Raw genomic sequence first — 18,271 nt, forward strand, 5'->3', positions numbered from 1 at the left:
GACTGCATGTCTCCACCTCGACGATGCAACCTGCTGTTCACCTCAAAGTCCGCTGCAGTCTGCACGATCTCCTGTCTGAAATCTGCGAACAGAGACGGAGTCTGCACGTATCTCCAGCCTGGAACCTGCGTACAGAAGTGTGTAGGCAGACTGCTGAAAACCCGGCTATAAATAGCCAGAATCTGGGCGATCATAAATGGCAGGTCGGCTGCATTAAATGCAGCCGACTGTACTGGTACAAGTTGGACTGCCACATGGCAGTCCGACTGTATAGTCCGACTGTACGGCCAGTCTCTGATCCGCTAACACCCCCTCTCAGAGCCTGGGCGGGACAGAAGCCTGAGGGATCTGGAATATCTCCGAAGTAGAGCCTGGGGAAGTGCCTTCGTAAACAGATCCGCAAGATTGTCCTCCGTCTTGCAGTACTCCACAGTGATGGTCTCATCCAGAAGCTTCTCTCTGATAAAATGGTGCTGGATCTCTATGTGCTTCGTCCGGCATGGAAAACAGGATTCCGTGCCAAGGCAATGTAACTCTCATTGTCGCATTGCAACAAAGTAGGACGAGTCTGGGGGCAACCAAGCTCCTCCAATCTTCGAAGCCACACAGCCTCACATGTGGTGGAAGACACAGCCCGATACTCCGCCTCAGTAGACGAAATGGCTACCGTGGGCTGCTTCTTGCTACTCCATGAGATAACACCTACACCCAAGGTAAAACAGTAACCTGTTGTAGACCGCCTGTGGTCCACATCACCGGCACAATCCGAGTCACTCCAACCTGCAAGTACAAGATCTGAACCACCTGTGCCTGCTGGATAGTGAATCCCTAAATCAGAGGTCCCCCTCAAATACCAAAGTATCCTTTGGGCAGCCTGCCAATGCACCGTCTGAGGTTCACTCATGAGCCCTGCCAAGAGCCCAACAGCAAAACAAAGATCAACACGAGTGTTGAGGAGCCAAATCAATGATCCAATCGAGGAGCCAAATCAATGATCCAATCAACTGACGATAGCGGGAGGCATCCGCCATGGGAGAAGCTGAATGGGAAGTGGCCTTCCAGTTCGGATCCATAGGAGTAGAAAGGGTCCGACAATCCAAGAGCTCTTGTACATATCTCTGCTAAGAGATGAAAATCCCCCTCTGAGACTGATAAATCTCATGGCCCAAAAAGAAATGAAGTAGACCCAAGTCCGTCATCTCGAACATCTGATGTAAAGCTGCCTTCGTCTCTTTGACCTTCTGTGCATGATCACCTGTGACAATCAAATCATCAACATACAACACAAAAAGCACACAACCAGCCTCGGAAGTGTGTACATAAAGCTGCGGATCGGCCTTGGAACGCCGATATCCCAACTGTGACTGTAGGAACGAATCAATCTTCTCGTTCCATGCACGCAGAGCCTGCTTGAGGCCATACAAGGCCTTCCTCAACCTGTAGACTTGCCCATCTGAAGATCCAAAGCCAGGAGGCTGCTCTACATAGATCTCCTCCTTCAAATCACCATTGAGGAAAGCCGACTTCACATCCAACTAGTAGAGAGGCCATCTCCTATGGCCAACCAAGGCAAGAACAGCTCGAATAGTCGCCATACAAGCAGTGGGGGCAAAAGTGTCATGACAATCAATCCCTGGGCGCTGTGCAAAACCTTTAGCAACAAGGCGAGCCTTGTGCTTGTCCAAAGAACCATCGCTAAGGTACTTGGTCTTGAAGACCCACTTGACACCAATCACCTTCTTATTCGGGGGGCGAGGCACGAGATACCAAGTGCCATTCCTCTCAATAGCCTCCAACTCGGCTTCCATAGCTTTCTTCCATGGTGCGGACTGTAAAGCCTCCTTCATGGAGGTGGGCTCTCGATCCTGCATAACACAGGTCATCAAACAATAGTTAGAGCAAACAAGCTCCATAGAATGTGCCTGGTGCCTCCGTGATCGCGGCGGACCATCCTGCAGTCCCCACTCCTCGGGGACCCCCTCGATCCCTGAATCACGGAGTGTGTCACAGGCCCAACGAGGAGGAGGCCGGACCTCTCCTCGTCTCTCTCCATCAGCAGAAGACTCTGGGATATCCACCGATGGTAACTCCTCGGGGGTGACCGATGGAACAGTAGACTCTTTATCAGAAACAGAATTGGAATCAAAAGGCACGGACTCCAAAGGAACTGTCTCGGGAGCCCAACTCTCCCCTGGATCTCCAAGAACGGGATGCTCCTCACCTGCTGCTATGGCCGGAACCTCGAAGATAATCATAGTTGAGGTGACCAAACCGAGCATGCCATAGCTCTGACTGTGTCTGAGAGGTAAGAAGAAGAGTAGAGAGGGCGGTAGAAGACTTCAATTTGTAGATGCCGTTCTCCTCATATCCTGATGAGAGAACCTTACTTGACCCACAATCAAGGACTCGCACCGAATCACTGTCAAACTCCACCATAAGTCCAAGGAAACAAATCTTATGAACTGACAGTAGATGATACCCTAAACCTTGTACATGCAAGACCTCTGAGATATGGGTACCACCACGTCCATCTGGAATAAGCTGCATCTCACCCCGTCCTGCAATAGACACCGAAGAGCTATCTCCAATGAGAATCTGCCCACGCGAAGGTCGCAACTGGGCAACACCATCTGATGAAGGAGTCATGTGCCGGGAGGCACCACTGTCTACGATCCACTCTCGAGCCTGGGGAGCTAGAATCGCAGCATCAGAAGCATTCGGTGTAGAGTCCTCAATGACAGCTAGATGAAGAAACGCATCTGATGAGGGTGCAGCCACCACTCCAGAATCCTTCGTGTCCTTCTTGTTGGTATCCTTCTTGTCTTTGTCAGGGCAATCCTTCTTCCAATGGCTAGTCTTTCCACAAATATGGCATGTGGATTCTTTGTCCTTGTCCTTGTCCTTCTTTGACTTGTTATCCCCCTTCTTCTTCTTTTGGTCCTTCCCCTTCTTTTGAGAGGCTTGACCTGTCAGTGCCTCCGACTTGGAAGCATTCTGTCCCTTCAGTTATTCCTCCTGGTCCAAGACCATAGGAACCAACTCTTCCCACCGAAGAGTGGACTCTCGCCCCGAAGCAATAAGGGCGGAGTAGAAAGCACCGAATCGTGGCGGCAACTGGGACAAGAGTGTGATCGCCATGTCTTCGGAGAAAATCGGCTTCCCCGCATTCTGAACCTGCATCTGAAGTTGTCTAAGCTTGTTGATGTGCTCCCGCAACGAAGAAGACTTGTTCACGGACAAGGTCCGCATCTGCACCTCCAAAGAAACCCGCTTCATAAGGGTCATTCGGTTATACATCTGATCAAGCTCCAGCCATATCTCTCGAGCCACCGTCAAGTGCTCGATGTGAGCTATCACGGCTGTAGTACAAGACAGAAAAAGAAAGGAACGAATCCGGGCATTCAGTTTGTCCCAGTGAGACTGTGCCTTGGCCAACTCCGCACGAGCATCGGAAGAGAGTTTGGACTCATCTCTCACCGAGGGCCGGTCGATCTCCTCCTGTACAAGCTCCGCCAAATCGTAGGACTCAAGGATGGCCAACATCATCACGCGCCAGATGCGGTAATTGTCGCCATCGAGTTTCTGATCTGCGGGAAGAGCCGGTAAGACAGGCACCTTCCGGTCCATGATCATTTGGAATTCCAAGTCAATCTCTGTAGACATCTTCACCTGTAATGCCTTCACAAACGCAAAAGCAGCCCCCTCTGACTATGAAAACTCAGCCTGCTAGGGCTCTTTCGTGTCCCGAAACTTCTTTACCCGCCGGAGGCGATGAAAAAGCAAAACCTGCACTTGAAAGCTGAAAACTCAAACTTCCTCCTTGTCAAACAGCACAGTAAACAGCAGCAAATCCACCACCTGGACTCCTTTCCCGCGTGCCCACGCTCGCTTCAGCCTTGTTCCGAGGCTCAGCCCTCCTGCTTGCCCTCAAACACTGAAAACGCAGCCTTGTGTCGTGATGGAAACTCTTCTTCAGGTTGGTGGAAGATGAAGATCTGCTGTATAAAGTGTGTTGTATACAAAGATATGCAGATATGTACACGGGCACAGTGCGCTGGACTGCGTGTCTCCACCTCGACGATGCAACCTGCTGTTCACCTCGAAGTCCGCTGCAGTCTGCACGATCTCCTATCTGAAATCTGCGAACAGAGACGGAGTCTGCACGTATCTCCAGCCTGGAACCTGCGTACAGAAGTGTGTAGGCAGACTGCTGAAAACTCGGCTATAAATAGCCAGAATCTGGGCGATCATAAATGGCAGGTCGGCTGCATTAAATGCAGCCGACTGTACGGCCAGTCTCTGATCCGCTAACACATCCAAGCACAGACCGAGCTTAATCATATGATGCTTATGGCAGACTCGATGCAACAGCTGAAACCGGCCTGTTCACTGGGAAGGGGAGTAGTGTACAACCAAAATATATAAATGCTTTCACCCAATTCACAGTCGCCCACTTTACCTGAACTTAAAGACACAGAATCAAGAAGAAAAACAGGAAGCTAGAATGCTCCTGTTGCCCACAGACACCCTGTTGGCCCCTAAGTTAGGTGCCCCTTGCGGTATTTCTTTATTTTTAAAAGTGACAAAGTAGAATGGGCTGTCTTTCACCTATTCTAGGTGAAATTTGACAGCATAACAGTACAATTACTGACCCAAATCAAGTTGACCAGGAGGGGAAACTCTGCCCAAGACTGAATCTTCTGGTTGGAGTGCAGAATTGACAATTTCAGTCTGCTGTAATTACTGGTTCAGACCTGTTCTGAAACCTGTTTACAACTCATACTGTTCCCTGTACTACTCAGCCCACTGTAATTACTGGTTCAGACCTGTTCTGGCACCTATTCTCAGCTCATATTGTTCCCTGCACTGTCATGCATCATCTAGGCCAAATGCCCCTTGATTCTGGCATCAATTGGGCTCTGAAATAGCCTCGAAACAGTCCAGAATCAGAACTGATTTAGTGCTGTTTCAGACACTTGCTTGGTGAGGTTACCACCCTCACCTGTTCCTGCTTGTGGGCAGCAAACAACTGCTCCTGTTCCTGAAGAAAAGAGGCTCTTGCCTCATGCAAAAACAGCATATTCCACACAGCTGTACCTGAATTAGAAGAAAGGCCCTTGATTCTGCAGCATAACCATACTGTCAGGGAGAGAGAGAGAGAGAGAGTAGGAAACAAGCCCAGCCCCCTGTGCATCATAGACAAGGTAGACCAGCTCTCAAGAGCTCTCCATCAGCAACTGTCCTTCTCAAATGAGCCCTTCTAAGCCCAAAAACTGCACGCCAGCCCTCTTTAAAGAGGTAAGTACAGCAATTTGTGCCAAGTGGCAGCACTGGAAGATATTTCCCGTTCCAGCCTTCCGGTCTAAAATTCTCCATGCTCGGTGCAGAATTTGACCCCGGCACAGACCAGAGTATTGATCCTCGTGCAAAAACGAAGATAATGACGCGAACAGATTCTGGGGTCCAAAAATAGTAACTCCCTAAATTCTAGGAGTTGCTTCCATTGCATCCCACTAGTCTTCTGACCATCTTTGCAGACTTTGGCTACATCCAAATTTGCAATGTAGCTCAACTGAAAGTGAATTTCCACTGATGACCCCACATGGACTAATCTCTTGGAGATTTGACCATCTTCACTTTGAACTAGTCTCTTCCAGGCTAGTTCTTCAACACACTTGTCCATATACACTTTCACAAGTCTCTTCCAGGCTTGTCAATCTACAGTGCCATCAGTCTCTTCCAGCCTTCCGGTCTAAAATTCTCCATGCTCGGTGCAGAATTTGACCCCGGCACAGACCAGAGGATTGATCCTCGTGCAAAAACGAAGATAATGACGCGAACAGATTCTGGGGTCCAAAAATAGTAACTCCCTAAATTTTAGGAGTTGCTTCCATTGCATCCCACTAGTCTTCTGACCATCTTTGCAGACTTTGGCTACATCCAAATTTGCAATGTAGCTCAACTGAAAGTGAATTTCCACTGATGACCCCACATGGACTAATCTCTTGGAGATTTGACCATCTTCACTTTCAACTAGTCTCTTCCAGGCTAGTTCTTCAACACACTTGTCCATATACACTTTCACAAGTCTCTTCCATGCTTGTCAATCTACAGTGCCATCAGTCTCTTCCAGACTTGTACTGGACCTTAACTGTCCAGTCTTGACTCACTAGACATTCCTGTCCATTTCACATACTGGCCATGCAACTCAGGCGTTTAGATTTGAAGAGGGATCCTTCCAAAAAGAAAAACCAAATAAAATATGTAATAAAGAAATCAACAAAAATGTAATAGTTGTCACAGTCTTGTGACAACAACTAGTCGTATTGACCATTCTAGCTTTACTTGTCGATGGTAACCCAATGCATGGAAACCACTTTCCATTTGACCCCGGTGGTAGTGCAGAGACCCACGCTTGCATGGATGACCTGTATGCTAGTGATGCTTACCATGTAGGTTATCCATTTCATCCCGGGGGTTGAAAGAAAGCTCTATCTACATCAGCACTCCCCCAGAGCAGTCCCCTCACCTTGAGGCGGCAACCTTGGCTGAAGATGACTCGATTTGGGCCTGTTTTGCAGTAGACAGCCATCTATTTTCAAACAGTTTTGGGCCTGCATTAAGTGCACCCATGCATGACCTACCTAGGCTGAAAATACCCTCAACGAGCTTCGTTTTGACATGTCACACGCCTCAATCGGAGATGCCCATAGGAAGTTATGACCAGTTTCCTCCAGCAGGCCTGTTCTGGACAGCATGCTGTCCACTGTTTGTTAGCCCCTAATTGTCAAGAATTGGAGGCCAAACTCATATGCTATCAACTTGCACATGTCATATACATCATATACACAATTCTATGCCCCAATTCCACATGAGATTCTCCTATATTCTCCTTTGTAATGCTGAGCAGAGTAGTACTCTGCAAAAACCCCCCCTTTCTCTGTGAGCCATAAGTCCTCTTTTTGTTTTTGAGGGAAAAAACCTTCGAGGTCGGGATGGAATGTAAAAGAGTGGGGATAGACGGGTAGGACACGGGTTAGCATGGGAATACCCAGTTATACTGACAGGGTATATAAGGTGTTGAGAGACCCAATTAGGGCATCAGTTATCAATAATCAAGTCTCTCCTTTCTCCTTCCTTCTAGCTTTCATGGCTTCCCTCCTCTTTCTCTCTCTTTTTTTGTCTTTCTCTCTCTTTTGCTAGTCTTTCTCTCTCTTCTTCTCTCATCTTCTCCCCTTTCTCTCTCCTCTCTGCAGTCTCTCCTAGGTCTCCTTCATTACATTGCAAAGGTTTGGTGTCTTCAACGCATTGTTCTTTTGCTCTTCTTTCTCCTTCCCCTTTTTTACTCTCCATATTGCATCATCTTCATCACCATTACGTGCCCTAATTCCTTGCCCTCAATGCCCCAGGATAGATTTCAAGCATGGTTTTTGGTCTTTTGTACACGTAGGATGAAGAGGTCGCAAACTTCAATCAGAGTAAAACTGAGATTTACTATGGGATGGCGGATAGATGGCATCAAGCTTGCATCCATGGCCCATGGGGTCTACTTCTAACGGTGCTGCCTGCATCTATGATTCCGCCCCACACTCTCCCTCCTCTATTAATTGAATCGTTACGAACAACCACTACACTTTTAAAAACTAATTTTAAAAAAAAGAATCACTCCTCCATTTCGGCTCTCCTAACAACACTAGTTGGATTTCTCAAAAGAGTGATCTGCTCTCCTTCCTCTTCTCTCAAGACAGCGCCCTCCCCCTCCATTTCCCTTTCTAACAGTCCTCATCCATCAAGCTACCATTTCTACTGGTTTATTAAGCAACGTAACAAAGCTACCCACAGCTTAACAAAACACACCTTTCTACTATTTTCTGAAGCTGCCATTTGTACCTTTCACCATGATTCCTGTCAATGTCAAACATTCCACATCCACTATTGCCAATCAAAAAATTTATGTCCAAAATCTTCCATCCAGTCCCTTTGATGCCTCAAATCTTCAATGGGAGGCACGTTCAAATCCATCATCAAAATTTGACATCCAGAACATCACGTACATTACATGGAACCAATTGGATGATTTCATATGCGGTGAATCCCAAAGAAAGGATGCTCCAACTAGATTTCGCAAGTAATTAACCTCAAAGAATGCACCAGGTAAACTTCTATGTCCAATGCTAGATAGTCATATGCAGCTTATCGGGTGTTGAATGTTATATTTTATTTTTATTCTATATCTTTTGGTGTAACTTTGGTCCGATTGATGCTCGTGATAACCCACCATCCATGAAAATCCAAAAGAAGGCCGGCAAATGAAGGGTTGAGTCCCAAACCTATGTTGTGGGTTGTCAATGCTACTTCGTGGCTACACAACTATAACTTTGGCCCACAATTTTCCATTTGAATTATATACAATACGAGCATGTTGATGCAAAAGGAAATGTGTGTCAAGGTGCACTATACACTGGACAGTCCAATGCAAGGATGGCCTTTGCACCATGGCTGTCAGTGAGGATGAAATAATGGATCTGTGACATGCTTCACAAAGGGTATACCCCACAACAAGTTTTGCAGCAACATATACACACAGTGCATAGGGGTGCCAAAGATCGTATCTTGAAGACCATAAGAGATTCTTACATTGAAGGATATTTTAAATATTTCAAGCAAGTTGGAAGCTGTCACTTTGCAAACGGACCAGGATGATGCACGCAGAGTGCACAATTGGGTCCTTACCGATAAGAGCCAAACCTTTTTTTATTAGCTCTTTGGTGAGGAAAAAGGGAATGCATTTGCGCTTGGTGTGCAAACTGATTGGCAACTAGTGATGGCAAAAGTGCATGGGAACGATGGGTTATTGGCAATGGATGCCACATTTGGAACTAACAAATATAAGGTATAGTATTAGAAAACAAATTTACACTAATTTTTATGTTCATTGAAAAAAGTTTATTAATGTTAACAAGAATGGTCTTTTGTAGTTTCATCTATACACCATCTTGGTGTTTGACACTCATCGTAATGGCGTCCCTGTTGCATGGGTCATTACATCTTCGAGCACCATGGCTAACATTCGAGCATGGATACTGGCCTTTCGAGATCGAATGTTTGATGCAAAAAAATCATAACAGCCTAATGCATTTATGGTAGATGATGCGCTTGCAGAAATACAAGCTATTAGGTAAGCCATCTATAAAGCATTCCTCCATATTAATTGTCGATTTATGGCACTTTTATGTTGCATTGTGCATGGGATTGGAGGTTCGTTTGGTGGTTCATGGGATTGGAGGTTCATTATATTTTGTTATTTGCAATAGGGAGGTCTTTGGCATGCCAATATACCTTTGCATTTGGCAAGTCCAATGGACTTGGTTAAAGAACTTGATCAAGAAGGTTTCTGATACCTCCAAACGGGCAAACATGTTTAGGGCGCTAGGCTAGATAATGAACATGCGAAGCCAAGTGCACACCAATAACATGAATACAGAGCAAGAAGCTAGAGATCTAGTGGATGACTTTTTACATAGATACATGGAGGAGGAGGACTTCGTTGAGTACTTTAAGGACCAGTGGATGGCATCAATAGGTAATGATTTGTGACCTAGTTAATTCTTTTCCCTCTCTTATTTGCCTAATTTTATTGTTTACTTTCCAAGGAACGTGGATTCAAGCAGCTCGAAATTTGCCACACTCAAATCAAGAGACAAATGGTAGCATTGAGTCCTATCATGGGATTCTAAAATCACGATTTCTTACTGGACGTAAGACAATTCATGGTCGAAGGGTAGATTGGCTTTTACAAATGCTATTGGGCCCTTGTCATTCTTATTATTGGTATTAGGATATGTTGAAGGAGGCTAGATTCAAAAAAAAAATTAATATCTTGGATGTTGTTGCAAGCTCGGTGGAGCACGCCAAAGGAATCCCAGATGATAATGTAAGGTTATTGGATGTTGATCACAAGGTTGCCTTGGTGAAGAGCCAAAGTAGAATCGATCTGTGGCACAAAGTTGAGAACGCAAATTGTGAGTGGGCATGTTGCTCATGTGAGTGGGCCATACGTGGCAACCTTTGCAAGCACCAAGCAAAGGTGTTGATGATCAGTGGTTTAAATTTTTTCCATATCATCAAGGCATCCATGGACTTGTACGACTTGTCCAACAACAAAGATGTACCACGTGAGTCATTATGTTGTTGCTAGAAGTTTCTTGTTGTGCTTTTTAGAATGTTGCTAAGTTATTGTGATTCGAGAATTTTGATAGGTCATGGATTCTTATGCCGCATGGACCCCCCAACCGAGGTTGAGGACCCGCTTCCCATGTCTCCCCGTGGGGTTGGTGCAGGTACAAATAACTCTAATCTATCATTGTTAAATTGTTGCAAATCAATATTCATTGATTATTGGAGGTTTATTATTAGTCTCATCGATGACATCAAATGAGGACAAGATTGCACAAATACACCAAATTGTTGATGAGACACTCTTCCAGTGTGGTAAGTGTTGGGTATGATCAATCTTAGCTTTGACCACCTATAAATATTACAGTTGTCTTAAAATAATGTGTGCTTGGTACAAGTTGATGTGGAACTACTAGAGTTTGCTCGATGTCTTGCTCTTCAAATGGAGATGTTTGTCCAACAAGCAAAGGTGCAACTACCACATCCACTTATTAGCTTGCAGCCTGTTGAGGATGGTTTTGGGAATTCACTAGTTAGGGCACATCCATTCTTTGAGGTAGGTTGTCGCAAGAAAGTTTTGAGGACTAAAGCACAGGTGAGGAAGCACCCCTCTTTCCCAAAGCCTCCTAAAAAAATCAAGCTCACAATGCAAGGCAAATTACACAAGGCATGTGAGGAGGAAGAAGTAGGGAAGGCTTCAAGTTGATTGACATTTTGGTTACTTGGAACATAAGATGGACAAATCTTTTTATGACATTGACTATCAAAGAACCAAAGGGGAATGATTCTTAGCTCATTTCCACATTGACCCATTGTGCCAACATCTCTACCCTTGTGCTACATTTAACCATTTGAAGATTATTTCAATCGTATGGTTTTAGGGTCCTGTTTGGACTTACAAATATTTGACTCAAGACTAGTCATGAGTTATCTATCTCTAGAATGTGTAATTAATTGAGTTGTGTTAGAGTAATATTCCTCTTTCAACTATTGGATTTTGATCATAAGTTTGCAATAACCTTCTTAGACATTGGAAATTACATAGTTAAATCAAGGGAAGATATTACATGCAGATTGGAAGGATTAGAGATTATGATTGTTTTGACATTCAACCAGATTTTATTTAAGATTGTTGAGAATCCATTCCAAATTCACATCACAAGTTGATTAGAGGATGTTCAATTAGAATAAGTATGACATATGAATCATGAGTACACAAGTGAGGGTATTAAACTCTTGAAAGATTATAGTTATGAAATTAGAGTAAGATAATGTTAGTTTTTGAGGCAGAGAAAGGTGTAATTAAGGGAGACATTAGCATGACTTAGCAAAGTCCTAGATAAAATAGGAAAATTTATTTCTTGAGAATCGATTAGTGACTTTAAAGTATCCTTATAACCATAGCAAGATAAAGTATCTAGTTTTTGTAGGATAGCAAGGGCATAAATGAGAGGAGTAGAATGACTAGAGGATTAGGACATTTGCACGACGACGAGGTGAGTCATATCATGCTAAGCTTGTCTGGACATACTAGAGGTCGAGCAATGGCGAGTAGTGTGACATGAGAAATTTGAAATGAGGTTGACACATGATTATGATAGATCAGAAGATAAGGGCTAACTTCAACATAAATTGAAACACTTGACAACTTGAATGATGGAAGGTGAATCCGGACTCAAGTAGACATGGGTTGTATTGATCATCTCAGATACAATAGACTAGGGGTACCCAAGTGTACAGGGGTTGTATTGATCATCTAAGATACAAATCGAATAGACTAGAGCTACCCAAGCCAACAATACTGATATAAGGAAGTACAAGACAAATTCTATTGAGATGTCAATAGCCCATGTTTAGAATGGAATTGAGAGTCATGAAAGCCTTCTAACCTCTAACATTGCTCAAGTCCCTAAAGCGTCGTATCTAACATCAAAACTGACACATTGGTTTTTCAAGTGTGCATACCATACTTGAAATTCCAAAAGTATGCATGTTCTCAATCAATAAAATCATGTTGAGATAACCCTTAATATCATCAGCACAAACTCTAATGATATAGTAAATGCTTAAATATCTAGAGTTACTAACTCTGAATCAATTAATGCTTATATTGAATGCGTACTAAAATTGCTAAACCGATACCTCAATTAGCATTGTAAACACCTCCCTCATGCAAGGACAATGTAGTAACCTAGAGAATGCACGGTTTCTCACACATTGAGATCCAACAAGGATGTCCCAAAGAAATATATATTGCTATGGCAAAAGCCAGGAGAAGAGAGATGAAATTTGATCCAACAGTATGAGTTTCAGATCAAGCACCTGTGCATCCCTTTCCATTAGCATACTCGTCTCCCTGGTAGTCCCCGCCAAGCACGAGGAAGTGTAGCCAGGAATTGAGGAAATAACATTAACACCGTAGCTATGATTGGCAACCACCTGAATCACAAACATAGGCAGATATAGCAACTGTCAACGAGCATACAGTTACTAGCATAAAGTATCTATCATCTGCATGCATCCTGTATCAAACCCAACATATTTGATCGAATTATAAGGTGATTTGCATCTGTATATGGACAGCATGCAGATGTGGAACTGAGTTTTGGGTGAATATAAACCTGAAACTGAAACTTGCGCAGCTTGCTGGAGGTCGCAACCAACCTTGAGGGCATGTCGATGCTGGCGCTCGAGGTCGTAGAAGCGGTGACTGACTTGGGAGATGGCGCTCGAGGTCGTAGAAGCAGATGATCTGGGAGCTCATCCATCATGCCTAGCGGCCTCCCTCGCGGCACCACGCCAGTGATAACGAGAACGAGCAGGATGGCGTTTTGAAAACGCAATTTAACTATCTTTTAAAAAAATTTTAACGTCGAAGGAACCAAAAGCCTAAAAGCCTTAAGCTTTTTAAGAAAGCCAAAAGCCAAAAGCCAAAAGCCAAAAGCCTAATGTGTGTGAGAGTACTTGTGACAACTATATAAGGAGATGAGAATGGAGAGCAAAGGGCCTTCTCCCTCAATTCGAATTGTATCTTGTGAGAGAGGTGAGACTTGTTCTTGATCACCGCTCGCGTAACAACGTGAATAGCCTCAACTCGATGGATGAGAGCTCGAATGTCATCGCCCTTCTTTCTGAGTACGGCAACAGCGATGAAGAGTATGGAGAGAGAGAGAGTCGAGGGCAAGGAATCAGGGTACATAACAGCGATGAAGATTATGCCAAGATGGAGAGTAAAAAAAGGGAAGGAGCAGGAAGAGCAGAAGAACAGTGCGTTGAAGACAACAGACCTTTGCAGTCGCCCGAAAGAAAAAGGCAGGATATGATTGACCCAGCTTTTATGCCACCTCCTCCTTCAAGCAGGTGTTCGCTTGCTCTACAGGAGAAGTTCTCTACTTATCTAGAAAAAAAAGTTAAAGAATCATTGCATTTCAATAAAGTTTTGAGAAAATCACGAGGATATCGCAACCCTTATTTCATGGAACGCCTTATTGCCTATTATCAAATAGATGCAATAGGGAGCTGTTTTGACAGGTCCATTTTTGACCCAAATGACTTGGGTTCTTGTGATCTCTGTGATGCACTTGACTTGGAGCCGAGCTTGGAGCTTAAACTCCAACAAGAAAGAGCAAAAAAACGCAAGAAGAAAAGTAGATGGGCTAGAGAGAGAGAGAGAGTTATTGTAGCATACCAAGCTCTGTCTAGTTCAAGATTTGAATGTTCTTTATAAGCTTATATATATATATATATATATATATATATATATATATATATATATATATATTTCAAAGATTTGAAAGTTTAAGTAGATTGATAAGAATTGTGATATAATATTTACAAGAAATTTTCTTTTTCTTTTTTAGTGGTGATGTTAAATATATTGATAAAAGTAAAGAAAAAAGTGTGAGGTACAAAGTCACAACTCAAAAATGACACAGCCACCCATTAGATACTCAATAGTGTTGGGGAGACGTATGAGGGCATACTTATGAGACCTAGTTCCAAAATAATGCCCTTTGTAGGGTAAGCACTGTTTACATTTCATCCCAAGTAATAAGCATATTCTTTCGTGATTTGAAAGGTCGAGGACATAATAGAAGCTTGGGATCCACACCCACCTTTGCTTTAAGCTCATCCATAACGAATTGGGTAGCTCTCATCTCCTCTTCCACTACATTACTTTTTCCTTTCCCTTTTTGTTCGTTTGTGGACAATTCAATTTTGAAATGGCTCATACTATTATGAACTAGCACAGTTGAGCTCTCTTCAGGAAAATAAAAACTTCGTACTATCCATTTGGTGGCCATTCTATTGGCTATCAATTCCAGATTGGGTAGGCCTAAGGTATCCTTTTGTTTAGTTAGAGTGCATATTCTCCATGCAACCTTGGGGATCTTGAACTTTCACTATCTTTTGACCATAGAAAATTTCTGAATAGGCTATCTAACTATTTTAGACTAGCTGAAGAGGGTTCCCAACATGAGAGGAAGTATAGAGTGGTAGGGATAATTATGTATTTAAGTACTACAACCCTTCTTGCTAGGTTCAACTATAGTCCCTTCCATCAATCCAATTTTTTCTTTAGTTTTTCTAGAACCCAATCCCACCTTTGTTTCAATGTGACTCCAAATCCCATAGGAATACCCAATAAATTGAATACCTTTCCTTCTTCAAGAATTTTACACCCTTCTTTGAGTAGCCAGTCAAGAGAATACTACAATAGAACTAGAAGCAAGACAAAAGATTCAAAGACAATTCCAAAAAGTACGCATTAAGACAAGTTAATTTTTTACTGCTCCATTGGTATCATCTTTAAACTAGTTAAGAATCATTTGCTTATTACCTAGTAATTGGATTCTCGAGAAATTGCCATTGTTCATCTCATTGTCAATCAACCATCCCAGTACATCTGCAACAATGGTCCAAAACAAGATGCTAACAAATTTGACAAACTTCTTGCATAATCCCATATTAGCAAGAGATTGTAAAATATAAGTCCATTCTAATCTGCCATAAACTTTGTCGAAGTCTATATTAAAAAAGATAAAGTCCTTATTTCTTTTTGGACATGTTCAAACCCTTCCTATAGGTTTATCATAGAATCAAGAATATATCTTTCTTTGATGAATCCCTTTTGCTCAATTCTTATCCATTCATTCAAATGAATTGATAGATGTGTAGCCAGAGTTTTTGTGAAAAAATTATATTCTAAGGTCATGGGTCTCTAGTTATCGAGGCAATCTTTATTATCTCTTTTTTGGATTACTTATGACTCCTTCATTTTTTATTATCTCGTGGACTCTTTCCAACCTTCCAGTAATGGTTGGAGTAGTACTGCTTTTAATTCCTTGTATAATTTGTTTGGATTCAAATTTGGCTAATATTCATGAGCATTTTGTGTCATTATTATTTTGTTTATCAACAACACTTAATAGAAATTTAGTTGAAGAATGGCATAAATACAATCCATCAATAACACAATCAACAATACCAACATTTTGTTGAAAGTAAGGTGCTCAAAGTTCACATAGGGATAGGGAGTGCAAAAAATGTATGTGTACAACATCTAAATGACCATCAATTGAATATTAGTATTGTTGCTCTCTCAACACAATTGTATCTCGAGAATAGTAAACTTGATGATCTGATGTAACTTCATGCTATAGAGTATAAAGGATTAGAAAGTATAATAAAATGTAGTATCCAACTTAAGCATAGTAAAAAACTGTAATCATTTACATAACATCCTAACCCCATGGAAATCAATTGGAAGGTTTTACTTTTTGAAATTAATTATAATCATTGTGTTATTTTCTCTTAATCAAGATCTCTTGATCATTATTCTAAGTTGAAAATTTCATTTCACAACCATTAGAGTGCACCAAAAACTATCTCATCTTTATAAAATGGTTATTGCTTATGTCCTTTTATGGCCATTTGAGTGTACTAACCTCAAAGGCTAGGTTTAGAGATAACACAACTATGGTATCAAAGATATGTTGGTTAAAATGTAGCTCTTTGTATGTCCTAGTTAGCTCAAAGGGCTAGGTTTAGAGATAACACAATTTTAGTACCAAAACAATTCTAGTAGCACACATAGCCATCTTGAATACACATTAGGGAGTTTTGAGGTCTTGAAAATGCCTTTTAGGAGATAGAAAGAGAGTGCTCTAGATCAATAGGAGCAAAGCTTCCATAACGGAACTTCTATTTTAAAAAAGGTAAAAATTATTTTACTTTATATATATATATATATATATATATATATATATATATATATAATATTACGAATTTGTATTATCAATATCTATTTTTAGTCTCTTATATTCATGATTATGACATTCTTTGCATTAATGATATACTGTCTCAACCACTTTTATTTAATTATATGTTTGGATTAATGATAATGACACATTTAATCTAAGTTCAAATTAGTAAAAAGCTTGGCACATATTTTTTTCCCTCCTTTCTTTTGTCCCTCTCGTGTTTTTCCCTCCTTTGTGGTAGCCTAATCTTCTGTGTGTGTGTGTGTGTGTGTGTGCGCGCGCGCGCGCTATGGATACAAAAACTCAACCTTCAACAAGGCATCCAAGCTCCCAAATCACATCCATTTCAGTGTTTAACTCGTTCCAAAAAGATGGAAGATGGATTCCTAAATTATTAGCAAAGGCTGTTGGATCACCGTGTAACAGGAAAAACCTGGAGAGGTATTGGTGTAACATGTGTTTATGCATAGAGAGCTATATTTGGAACTTGGAACTTCAAATCTTCCAATGTATATACGAAATTGTAAAAATTTGATTCTTAAATTCTTCTTTTCTTGAACTTGGTTTAAGGTTTTCCATTATAACATTTTTTTGTTTGTCTTGTAGATGTCTATTCCTTTAATCTTGAGCAATGGCAACCGGTCGAGTCTATTATTGATGTTATTGATGTGATGCATGGTTCAATTGGAGAAGAAATGTAATTAGGTAGAAAGAAGATAGAGCTTGCATAGAATGGAATATTCTTTTATGATCATTCTTATAATGTCCCCATACAACGCAGCCAATGAGGATCAATATCCCCCCTTCCTTTGCCCGATTTTTCAAGCTTTGAGTGGCCTTTGCCAAGTCTAGCTACTAGTGAGGGCTATAGATGTAAAATATTTTCTGAGATACAAAGAGCATTATAACCTAATATCTCAAGCAGGTTAAGAAAAGTTACTTTGTTCATGTCTATTAATATATTTATTGACTTCTTTTCTAATGTTGAGATAAGAAGATCAACGACTATGCTTTCAATGAAGAGACTAACATATCATATGCCATACAATTTGTTGATGAGGAATGGGACACTAGGATAGAAGGAAAAATTATATGTAAGACATATCAAGACTATATAGCTTGTAAATATATGATTGCTACTCAAAATTTCATCCTTAGCTTTTATTATAGTAGATGGCATTATGTTGGTGGTAGTCTGGTTGCTTTAGACCAAAATCTTGATAATTTTAGCAAAGATCCTATAGTGGATCTTGATGTTTGGATCAATGAGGATATTATTGCAATCCTAAAGGTTAGATCATCATGTACGGTACATCAAGTGAGGATGGATTTACAGAATGAAGATATTGAATTACCATGCTCATTTGTCTTCCAACTTAATAACAAACAAGTAAGTTTTTATATCATATTATATCCACTTAGGTATATATCTGATTCTACTTCCTGATTATTAAACATTTGCAACATATTTTTTACAGATATTAACAAGGAGATAGAAGAATATACAATGCAAGGATATTGAAGAAAATATCTCTTTACTATCAGTATAAAATACATGTACAAATTTTGTGGTAATATCCTTTTTAGGAGTCCTTTTGCCTTTCTTTGATGCTTTGGTTACCTTGGGTGTTGAAGGCATAGCTTCACCTACTGCAATTACGTGCATCTCCTCTCCTCCAATGTCCAAGCTCCCATTTTTGTCCATTTTTGTCGGTTGTATACAATTGACCATTATGTATTTCATGACCTTTGCTCTTATATACCAAACATGCTCACTTGTATAGCAATCCCTTGTAAACTATCATACATTTGTAAGAAAAAAAAATATTATT

General features: G+C 41.5%; 1 long non-coding RNA gene across 5 annotated transcripts in view; it reads right to left on the reverse strand.

The window, feature by feature from the left end:
• The window catches only part of LOC148015505 (uncharacterized), a 79,188-nt gene extending 66,196 nt beyond the window's left edge, over positions 1-12,992 (reverse strand). For 3 of the 5 annotated variants that reach the window (XR_015688417.1, XR_015688419.1, XR_015688418.1), the window contains exons 1-2: positions 12,798-12,992; positions 12,499-12,615 (exon numbers count right to left, since the gene is read on the reverse strand). This is a non-coding gene — a long non-coding RNA (uncharacterized LOC148015505). The remainder of the gene's footprint in view (positions 1-12,498; positions 12,616-12,797) is intronic. The other 2 variants (XR_015688421.1, XR_015688420.1) reach the window with 1 other exon arrangement.
• Between the last annotated feature and the right edge of the window lie 5,279 nt (positions 12,993-18,271).

Source organism: Lygodium microphyllum, chromosome 24, assembly GCF_053477565.2.
Source record: "Lygodium microphyllum isolate KBCC chromosome 24, Lygodium_microphyllum_v1.1.10, whole genome shotgun sequence".
Taxonomy (NCBI): Eukaryota; Viridiplantae; Streptophyta; class Polypodiopsida; order Schizaeales; family Lygodiaceae; genus Lygodium; species Lygodium microphyllum.